An 11,423-nucleotide genomic window follows, 5' to 3' on the forward strand; every position below is an offset into this window, starting at 1 on the left:
ACTTAAGGAAGGCCTTTGACACTGTCTCTCACCTCATTCTCATTAAAAAAACTAGGGGACTGTGGTGTTCACACCTACACAGTCAATTGGGTCACTAACTGGCTGGAGGGATGCACCCAGAGAGTGGTGGTGGATGGGTCTTATTTGACCTGGAGGGATGTGGGGAGTGGGGTTTTGCAGGGCTCGGTCCTCGGGCCTGCGCTGTTCAACATCTTCATCAGTGACTTGGACGAGGGGGTGAAAAGCACCCTGTTCAAATTCACAGATGACACTAAGATGTGGGGGGAAGTGGGCATGCTGGAAGGGAGGAATAGGCTACAATCAGACCTAGACAGGTTACAGGGGTGGGCAGATGAGAACAGGATGGGTTTCAACACTGACAAGTGGAAGGTACTGCACCTGGGGAGGAGGAACCAGAAGCATACCTACAGACTGAGGAACTCCCTTCTTGTCAGTGCAGAGGCAGAAAAGGATCTTGGGGTCATTATTGATGCCAAAATGAACATGGGCCAACAGTGTGGGGACGTGGTCAGGAAGGCCAACCACACCTTGTCATGCATCCACAGATGCATCTCAAGCAGGTCCAAGGAGGTGATCCTCCCTCTCTATGTGACACTGGTCAGACCACAGTTGGAGCACTGCATCCAGTTCTGGGCACCGCTTTTCAGGAGGGATGTGGACAACATGGAGAGGGTCCAGAGGAGGGCCACTTGCATGATCAGGGGGAAGCAGGGCAGGCCCTACGAGGAGAGGCTAAGGGACCTGAACCTGTTCAGCCTCCACAAGAGAAGGCTGAGGGGAGATCTAGTGGCCGTTTACAAACTAGTCAGGGGGGACCAGCAGGCATTGGGAGAGTCCCTGTTCTCCCAAGCACTACCAGGAGTGACAAGAAATAACAGTCACAAGTTGGCAGAGGGTAGATTCAGGCTAGACATCAGGAGGTGCTACTTCACTGTCAGGGCGGCTAGGATCTGGAACCAACTTCAAGAGAAGTGGTGCTGGCTCCTACCCTGGGGGTCTTTAAGAGGAGGCTAGATGAAGACCTTGCTGGGGTCACTTGACCCCAGTGCTCTTTCCTGCCATGGCAGGGGGTCGGACTTGATGATCTGCTCAGGTCCCTTCCAACCCTACCAACTATGAAACAACTATCCCATACAAGCATAATCTAAACTCTACATAAGACTACCCTCAATCCTGACAAGACACAGACCTAACACCCTAACTTGTCACAGTAAAAGCAAGGGAACAACAGCAGCCAATGTCCTGCTTCTCTAAAATGTTGTCAATATATGCTCAAGAGGTCCTGGGTCAAGAGCCATTCCCCTCACTACAGAGAAAGGCAAAAAAACCTGGAGTTATACCAATACCAATCTGAGTTATACCAATACCAATACCTCTATACTAATCTGAGGATGGGGTAAAATTCCTTCCTGACCCCAAACATGGTGATCAGTCTGACCCTGAGTGGAAGGGCAAGACCCTCTAGCCAGGAACCCCTGGCTTTGCTCCTAGCAGGAGAATTGGCACACCCTATTTGAAGTACCCAGCGTTAGCTGTAGCCAATTTGATGAGGCTTAAAAACACCCTGACACATAAATCATGAAAAAGGTGGGGTGGTATAGCTATGATTAGAAAATAGGCATAGCTATGACTAGATTATCCCCAGTGAGTGGCTGTCCAACTTCTTATCTACCTCCAGTGATGGAGAGTCCACAACTTCCCTAGGCAATCTATTCTATTGCCTAACTATTCCCACAGTGAAGTTTTTCTGGATATCCAGTCTAAATTTACTTTGCTGCAACTTAGAGCTATTGGTTAGCATCCTCCTCTCTGCAGCAAGAGAGAAAGGGTGCTTTTCTAATTCTTTATGGCAGCCCTTCAAAAGAAAACATAAGAATACAAAAAAATCAAAGAAATAAAGCCCCAGGGAAAGAAACAGTGGAAGCTGCCTTCTGGAAGAAAGTTGGTGGTGGGTGGTAGATGGAGGAGAAGCTGAAACACCAAATATGGCAGTTGTGAGAGAGGTCCAGATGTATTCATGGCCTGAGACTCTTGTTGAAAGGGGTGTAACTCTGAGTTGGCTACAATTGCTTTTACGCTACCTGGATCTTATTGCCCTGGCAGCCAGAGACAGGTCTCAAACTCCAAAGGGTTATGTGGGATGGTAAGCCTGTTTCATTTTGGGGGAAATGGGTCAAACGAGAGGAAACTAAAAGAGAATGGAGGAAATAATACGTAGGTCAGTAGCCACGTATAATAGCAGTGTGCCTTGTTACAGTGACAACAAGGATGGAAAACCCAAGCCTTTTCCTGCAGTTTATGGATAACTTACAAAAGCAAGAGGAAGGTGCCCGGCAGAAATAGCAGATGTCTCAGTTTCAGCAGGAGGCACTGACTGAGGAAGCAGCAGGGCTTAAGTGGCTTTCAGAAGTTGGACTGGGTCAGGAGATGGAAGGCCTGGTTAGATGATTCCTAAATTCTTAGGGTCAGCCATAGGATGATCCAGAACATGGTAGCAAATTATTCATAAATTGATGGACAGTCCATAAAAAAGGGCCAAAGATGCTTGACTGTAAAGTCCATATTAAAAAAAGGTGAGCTATCCATAGAAACTAAGGAACTGTGAACTTGACAGATGATCCATTGTTGGGATGAAGCTACCTGCAAGTGTTGATGGATAGACAGAACAGAGCAGTGCCACCTTGTGTCTGAGTGCCATTTGGCACCCTTCAGAAAACTCTCCATCTGGGTATTGTGGTCCATGGGAGCCTCTCTAGCCCTCCCGCTCAACCCCTCTCCCACCCCTCCCAGTCACATGCTGCTCCTGTGTTCCCATCAGCTATTACCTGCCTGTAATGGTTGCTTACCTCAAAGGTAGGCAGAGCTGTGTGGCCCCAGGCACCAAGCAGAACAAGGATTGGGGTAGTGCAGCCAGGATGGAGCTGTGGGAGAAGCAGTTGAGTAGGATTCAGGGTTAGAAAGTTGGTGCTAAACCCCTAAAATTGAACTAAACCTGTGTCACTGCCACCCAGGGCCTGCCAAAAGGGTCATATTTACATTATGTAAAACATATATCAGTAAAAAATAATGTGGTCATCAGTAAAACATTTGCAGATCATCATTAAAAAAAAAAATGTTCTTGGGTTGGCAACCCTGAGCCAGAATCCTCTCTGCATGCCTTTGCTAGCCCTTAACTGCTTCTCTCAAGCATACTAGTGCCTAGGACTGACCCTTAACATAGGGGAAAATAGGTGCTTCATCAGCCTGCTCCCAGCCAATCAAGTCTGCCAGCAACTATCCTCATTGATGGATAGGAGCTGGAGAATGTTGAGCACTTTGCATACCTTGGCAACCATCTCTCAAAGAAGTCAGTATAGGATCAGATGTGCCAGTTCTGTCTGGAAGACTGAATCATCGTGTGTCCAATGATCACAACATCAGGATCCAAACAAAGCTCCTCAAATAAGGCTGTGGCTCTTCTCTATAGCTCTGAAGCTTGGGTGACCTACAGGGACCACCTGAAAAGTCTGGAACACCATCACCAGCACTACCTCTGGAAGATCCTTGGCATAAAGTGGGAAGATTGTTGCACAAATGCTATTGTCCTCAGTGATGATAACACAACCAGGATGGAACTGCTGATTATTCAACATCTGCTGCAATGGACAGGGCATTGTGTGCACATGCCTGATGTATGTTTAACAAAACAACTGCTATGCTCCCAACTCAGCTAAGGGCAAAGGACACACAGGGGACAAAGGAAATGTTTCACGGACACCTTCAAAGAGAACATCAAGGAGTGTGGCATTGATACCACAAATTGGGAAAAACAAGCCTGGGACAGGGCTACATGGCAATGCCTTGTGGGAGAAAGTAAATCTTACTTTGAGGGAAACCATTTTGCCCAGGAGACAGAAAAACAGAAATGGGAAGAAAGGAAACAAGACCAAGACCAAGAAATGGAAGGAAAGGAAACAAGGGAGGGTGGTCTAACCCTCCCTTTAACCACCACCTGTGGCATTTGCCAGAGCATCTGCAGCTCTAGGATTGGCCACCTTAGCCATCAGCAGACTCATTTACAACCCTTTACTTGACCCATAGAAGTGATCATCCTTGACCATCAGAGATAACTGGCAATAGTGATGACAACAGCTAGCATGACCAGTTGGGTGAAGTTGACTGGCACAGCCTACACAGGACCTTCTCAGATGGCAGAAGTTCACACCATATTTTAAGCAGTAGGCACACTTGTATCTAGTAACAAAGGCTATTCTAGATTAGTTAAGTTTGACCCAGGAAGTATAAAGACTGTTCTTGAAGTGCAAACCATTGCTACAGAGCCTTTTCCTTTCACTATTACTCACCTGCCACCCCTTGATGTTGTTCAAAAAAAGATTGGGAGGATGGATTGGGAGGCTGCCTCAAAGGCTCAGAGTGAGTCCAGTCCACTGCCAATTTGCCTTCAGCCAGTTTGTCACAGCCCTTCTGGCCCTATTGGTGCCCTAGGTCACCAAGCACCTTAAGGGCTGTGTTAGTAGCCTCCATCCATCCCATAGACACACCCATGCCTCACCTGTAGTGTATGATACCACTTCAGAGGATCCACCCTGCCCCTCCACTATGCTTGGCCCTCTCAGGCCTCAAAACTCTGGCGGGGGGGCTTTGGCCATCCCAGCTTTGGCTCCTTTTCTCTGGCTGGGCCTGTCTCAACCTAGGTCTACTGTGCTGGACCTTGGCTTCTGGGCTCCAGACCCTGTCCTACCCCTCTTAAGCTCCAGGCCCTGTGGTCCTGTTCTTGCCTTTCTCAGGCTCTGGGACCCCTGGCCCTGGCCTTGGCCTTCTTGGGCTCTGGGCTTTCAGCCTCTCAGCCTCAGACCCTCCCTTGGGAGAAGGCTGGGTGGTGCATGGTGCCACGGTATGTGGTTGACAGCCCAGAGATGACAAATTCAAGGCCATAGCAGAAGCACTCATGGTGTGGCCCTGTCAAGTTCCAGTGAATCTATGAGTTCTGCTAAATATCTTATCAAATAAGGTTCTTTAGGTAAAAGCAATATCTTTTACTAGACGAACTAAATAGTTGGAAAATTTGTTCTTTACAAGCTCTTGAGTACAAACACCACCTGAAGAAGGGTGTTTTTGTCTGTAAGCTTACAAAGAACATTTTTTCCAACTATTTAGTTGGTCTAATAAAAGATATTACACTTTTGTCTGCCTATGTCCTTAGCACAACACAACTACAACCAACAACCTTTATCACACAAGGACATGAAAAAGGAAAGGAAGTTAAAAGAAGGTTCTTCTGGAAGGAGCAGCCAAGGAATGCTTTGTTTCTGATATAGAAAGTGTATTTTACTTGGGACTGTCCACTGATGGACTGCAGTGCAAACACATGTGAAGGGTCATTTCAACAAATTGTGTGAGATTGGGTCTTCCCTATCTAAGATTAAGGTGCCATCACTGTGTGGGAAGAGAAGGATAAGAGAAGTCTGGGTGAACTCAGGGCATGGAAAAGACCTTATCTGCAAGAGCAGAGGTCTTAGTCAAGAAGGTGAGCCTACATCAGCCAGTGCATATTTCTTGTCACAGAGGTAGAGCTGGAGGTAGAAAATTATCAGGGAGTTTGAAATTTGAAGTCTCTAAGGATCTCCCTTTTCCTGTGATCTCTGGGAGGGATTGGCAAGACAATCATTGATGCAAGAGATAATGCTGCAGGGGTGGGCAGAAAGAAATAGTGAAGCTTTCAAGGACTTTGGTGGTCAGAGACGACTCAAAGGGTCCCAGCTGGAGGCTGCTAAAAGACGCTGGCAAGAAGTGACAGGCCATGTGCAGACTTTATGGAGGCACTGGGAAGCCTGAGAATATAAAAGAGACAAAACAGGGACCAGCAAAACCCAAAGGGCCAGTTGGCCTAGCAAGGAGAAGGGTTATTAATACAGACAAGGGCTGAGGAAAGTTGCGTGGAACAGAAGGAATTCGTTTCTCTCTGAGCAGTGAAGGGATGGCAGAAGAGGTTAGGCTGGGAACTTAAACACTGCCTCTAAGGACAAGAAAGGATGTCTGTAGACCATTATCTTATCAATGGTTCAAGGTGTTGGCATAAGGCTGAGAGAAAAACCTGGAGGCCTTTGCATTATCAGTATTGAAGGCTGTTGAGACTGACTGGGGATACAAATAGTAAGACCAGGAGGCTTCAGGAGTTGTTGGCAGCTTCAGAATTAGGCCTTGCAAGCAGCTTTATGCAAAAGGATCTTACTTTAGGATTGTTGCCAGGAGGTCTTGCAGGATAGAAGTCATCTCTTCCTAATAATGACCAAGCAGGAATGCAGAGCTGGACTGTCCATAAAAACAGATGAACACCAGCAGGGAGGAAGGGACTATCTCTGTCTGGAAAACAGCCCCGAGGCAGCAGGGCAGGGTTAGGATTTCAATTCCACGTAGACCCAATAAAGGGAATCTCAGAAATGATAACCTGACCTGGTACAGCTGGGGAAGGTGCTCAGAAGAAAGAGCTCCTGGTATAGTCACAGAGAGAAGACCCTGAGGAAAGAAAATGGAGAGTCCTTCTACTGGAAGAATTACCTCAACAAGAAGTGTGATGGAGGAAGTGGAAGAAGCTGAAGCCAGTAACAAAACCTCAGATACAGCATGGATGATAGAGATCCTGCAGCATTTATGATCTGAGTGTTTATCTGTTGGACAGACTGGGCTGAAGGGTAGTCCTGGGGAGAGCTGATCTGTCCACACTTGTAGCAATGAAGGACACTCTTTGGAACCTGAAGGACACTATCACCCTGGGAGAAGTGAGACAGGAAAGATATCTAGATGGATGGCCAGGTTCTGGAAGCAAGAGAGCGGGACACAGGAAGATAGTGACAGGAAACCTAGCAAAGCTCTTCTTTCTTTGACTTCACTAAGACTTCCTTTGGGTGAAACATCTTACGTGATAAGGCAGTTAGGATGCTGCAGCCCTAGAATCTTAATTTTCTCTTCATATGCTATTCTCAGGAGCCAGTGGGGAGGCAACTGAGCCCTGTCATCCAACCAGATACTATATTAACAAGAAGCAAACATGTGTCTTCACACTGGAGCGATTGAGGCATGCCCAAAACCATGTTGCCAATGGGTTTTAAGTGTAATTCTAGGCTCTTGAAAGAATTAAAGAAATTGGTGGTAAAGCTTTCTACTGAAATATAGAGACTTTAGGTTTTGATGTGTAAAAAAAATCTTGAAGTGGGCTCAATTAACAATGAAGAAATAGTAAACTGTAAAAGGGGGATCCCACCCTAGCACATGGTTTTATTTACCCAACTATGTCATTCTGAACTGCCTAGACTGGAGGAGCAATGTTTGATATTCAGATTTGTTTCTGGTTTCAGGGAACTTTACTTCCCAAGGCTTTAAATAATTCAGGAGTTAATTCAAGTGAAGGAATGTAGCACTTGTGCAAAGGAAGGCCTCAGATGTGAGGAGCACCAGTTTATATCCTCATCACATATTAAATTACCCTATAAGTTCTCAAAGCATGGGGATGGGCTGACCAGATTCATAGATTCATAGATTCATAGATGTTAGGGTCGGAAGGGACCTCAATAGATCATCAAGTCCGATCCCCTGCATAAGCAGGAAAGAGTGTTGGGTCTAAATGACCCCAGCTAGATACTCGTCTAACCTCCTCTTGAAGACCCCCAGGGTAGGGGAGAGCACCACCTCCCTTGGGAGCCCGTTCCAGACCTTGGCCACTCGAACTGTGAAGAAGTTCTTCCTAATGTCCAGTCTAAATCTGCTCTCTGCTAGCTTGTGGCCATTGTTTCTTGTAACCCCCGGGGGCGCCTTGGTGAATAAATCCTCACCAATTCCCTTCTGTGCCCCCGTGATGAACTTATAGGCAGCCACTAGGTCGCCTCTCAACCTTCTCTTGCGGAGGCTGAAAAGGTCCAGTTTCACTAGTCTCTCCTCGTAGGGCTTGGTCTGCAGGCCCTTGACCATACGAGTTGCCCTTCGCTGTACCCTCTCCAGGTTATCCGCATCCTTCTTGAAGTGCGGCGCCCAGAATTGCACGCAGTACTCCAACTGCGGTCTGACCAGCGCCCGATAGAGGGGAAGTATCACCTCCCTGGACCTATTTGTCATGCATCTGCTGATGCACGATAAAGTGCCATTGGCTTTTCTGATGGCTTCGTCACACTGCCGGCTCATGTTCAACTTGGAGTCCACTAGGACTCCAAGATCCCTTTCCACCTCCGTGCCACCCAGCAGGTCATTCCCTAGGCTGTAGGTGTGCTGGACATTTTTCCTCCCTAGGTGCAGCACTTTGCATTTCTCCTTGTTGAACTGCATCCTGTTGTTTTCTGCCCACTTGTCCAACCTATCCAGGTCTGCCTGCAGCTGTTCCCTGCCCTCCGGCGTGTCCACTTCTCCCCATAGCTTTGTGTCATCTGCAAACTTGGACAGAGTACATTTCACTCCCACGTCCAAGTCGCTGATGAAGACATTAAAGAGTATCGGTCCAAGGACCGAACCCTGCGGGACCCCACTACCCACACCCTTCCAGGTCGAGACCGACCCATCTACCACGACTCTTTGGGTGCGACCCTCTAGCCAATTCGCCACCCACCGAACTGTGCAGTCATCCACATCACAGCCTCTTAATTTGTTCACCAGTATGGGGTGGGATACCGTATCGAAGGCCTTCCTGAAGTCCAGGTATACGACATCCACCCCTCCTCCTGTGTCCAGGCGTTTCGTAACCTGGTCATAGAAAGAGACTAGGTTGGTCAGGCACGATCTGCCCGCCACAAACCCATGCTGGTTTCCCCTCAGCATAATTTGCCCTGCCGGGCTCTCACAAATGTGAGCCTTGATAATTTTTTCAAATACTTTACCAAGGATGGAGGTGCAATAAAAGCTTTTTAATACATCAGCATATGCAGTGAATATGACCTCATTATGTTTCTTGTTTCTCTCTGTACATGCTGCACATGGTTTGTTGATGCCATGTAACAAGGTCCCTGTCAGGCTGCCTCTTCTGAGAGATGCTTTTTTCCAGTTCCTCAGGTGTGTCCATTTCAAGCAGCAGGTCCATGCCTTCACTTCTCTTTTGAGAGGAAGGATCCTGTGATCTAAGTGATCTCCAGCTCAGGTTCTAAGTTATAACCCTATGGTGTCAATCCTGGTACCCTGAAGTCCCCATTTGCAAACGTTCTTCAGAACCCTGAGGATAGTAATGATAGGCAGTTCAGGCAAGTTGATGCCACATTATCACCACTGAGAAGCACATGATATACATACATACATATACACACACACACGTCTTTTCCCAGCCTCCATATGTGTATTAAAAATTTGATGACTGATTCCTATATCGTCAGGGAGAAGGGACACATACCCTTGCTGCTACCTTAGATAAAGTAAATAAAACAGACAACTTTTCTCTTACCAAGACCAAGAATCAAGGGGATTTTTTGTACCATTCTTTATAAGAACCTTAAATTTGTGCCCTTCTCTATTACTTAGAACTTTCCTCTTGGCTAAATTTAGCTATGATTTGACTCATAGAATGACATTCTTCTTGGTCATCTGACCAAGACTTCTTGCCTTCTGAACACAAATGTATTTAAATATACAGGCAGTATGCCAAGATTGGCATCCTGCTAAAATGCATCAGTTTTGTCTATATAGTTATCCAAATGCCTCCCTAAAGAGGAATATCAGAAGAGAATAGGCACTAAGCCCTTTCTCTTGTACCAACAGCATGACTGGCTTGGCTACATCTCCTCCCCTCTTTGTTCATGTTTGCTCAGCATTGGTCAGAACTGTTTACTTATATATGGTTCCCACCAGCTCATCCACAGGTACCAGCTATTTCATCTCCCCTTTCCCTTATGGCCAAATCATCTTGCTGCTGTTCCTCTTCCACATGTTCTCCATCAGACACCCCACTCTCAATGCTTCTTCTCAGGAAAGATTTAGTACCCCTTGCTCATAGCACATTAAGAGTCTTGCTCCTCTAGCAGCATATCAGTACAGTTCTCCTGATTTGCTATGGAGTATTCTAAGGAAGGTATTTAACCTGCCCAGAGTGAATTTGCTCAATTTGAGTTTTAAAAACAAAAAAAGCCAAGGTCCTCTTTATATTATTAACCATGTGGAATGTATTTAAGTGTCCAAAGTTTTATAGAACATAGGAACAATATTTCATTCTGACTGGGATCTACTCAGCTGTAGGCACACTTGCTTAATCAAAAGTAAACGATGCATCTGTTGAACTTTTAAAATAATGTGTTATGACTAGCATCCTATTAACAAAATATAATAGGAACACATGTTTTCTGGGCTGTAATTAAGTTTCATAAAAGCCTTGTTTTATATTACTAGCTTGTGGCAAAAAATAGGTAAATTATAACATGACTGACTGATTTAGCATTTTACACATTATTTGTCTTCTAATTTGCCTTTTGGCATTCTTTAATTTTCAGTTATTGAATACTCTGCCCTGCACTAGAATTGGGCATCTGCATACCCCAGATCATAATAACAGATATGTGTTTAATGTGCTAAGTCACAAAGATAGTTAATCCTTACCTCAAATTGTTTGCTATCTAGAGTAGATAAAATTCATACAAGCAAACCCATAAATGGATGAACTGTGTCTTTAATCTTCGTGAGTTAAGGATACAAACAGTCAAATTACAAGCGGTCTTCAAACATGATGTGGTCACTTCTGTGATCAAGAATCTCCGCTTGAATTCACCAGTGATCACCTTGTCTCAAATCTTTTTTTCATAGGGAAGATTACTGGATGACAGTAGCCTTTTTTACTGTCATGCACATTTGTGACAGGGACCAAATGACAACCAACATCAAATAGATTTACCAGCCAGATTTACCAGACTTGCAATGTGAAAAAAGAAATTCTGTTGCACCCAGTGAATCACAAGCACAATTATCAATCAAATCATTATTATACACAAAAGATACTGCAGCAGTTACCTTAAGTATGTTTCTTGGTTGTGTGCTCCTCACCTATATCTGTATAAACTGTGTTTTCAGGATACAAAACTTTAACCAGCTGTGCAACTGCAAAAGATTCAGTGGTGAGGAGAATTGAAAGCATGTGGGACTGAGATGATTTTGGCAAGGCAGATAAGGTCACGGTATCAGGACACATTACAATAGTGATGCAATACAATACAATACACTACCCAACACTGAGTATATAGTGGTAGCCCTAGGATTTCTGACTTCTGATTCTTTTTACAGGGCTTATGTGTCACTCAGCACTTGCAGGGTGTCACTCTGAGCAATGTTTAATTTATTGAAGTGTTCTTCATTTATTACAACCCCAGGGGTACTTTAAAGCATGAAATGCATTATGTTGGTAAGACTTAAATATACAAAATGCATTTGCTGTTATTACTGAAGTT

The 11,423-nt window shown here is 45.4% G+C and overlaps 1 long non-coding RNA gene across 1 annotated transcript; it reads right to left on the bottom strand.

Moving 5' to 3' along the window:
- Positions 1–8,888: 8,888 nt before the first annotated feature.
- LOC109282311 (uncharacterized) lies at positions 8,889–11,166 on the bottom strand. Its single transcript, XR_002089248.2, has 2 exons — positions 10,990–11,166; positions 8,889–9,211 (listed from the first exon to the last, which is right to left on the bottom strand). It is a non-coding gene; the product is annotated as an uncharacterized LOC109282311 (long non-coding RNA).
- Positions 11,167–11,423: the final 257 nt, after the last annotated feature.

The sequence above is a fragment of the Alligator mississippiensis genome, chromosome 5, assembly GCF_030867095.1.
Source record: "Alligator mississippiensis isolate rAllMis1 chromosome 5, rAllMis1, whole genome shotgun sequence".
NCBI lineage: Eukaryota > Metazoa > Chordata > Crocodylia > Alligatoridae > Alligator > Alligator mississippiensis.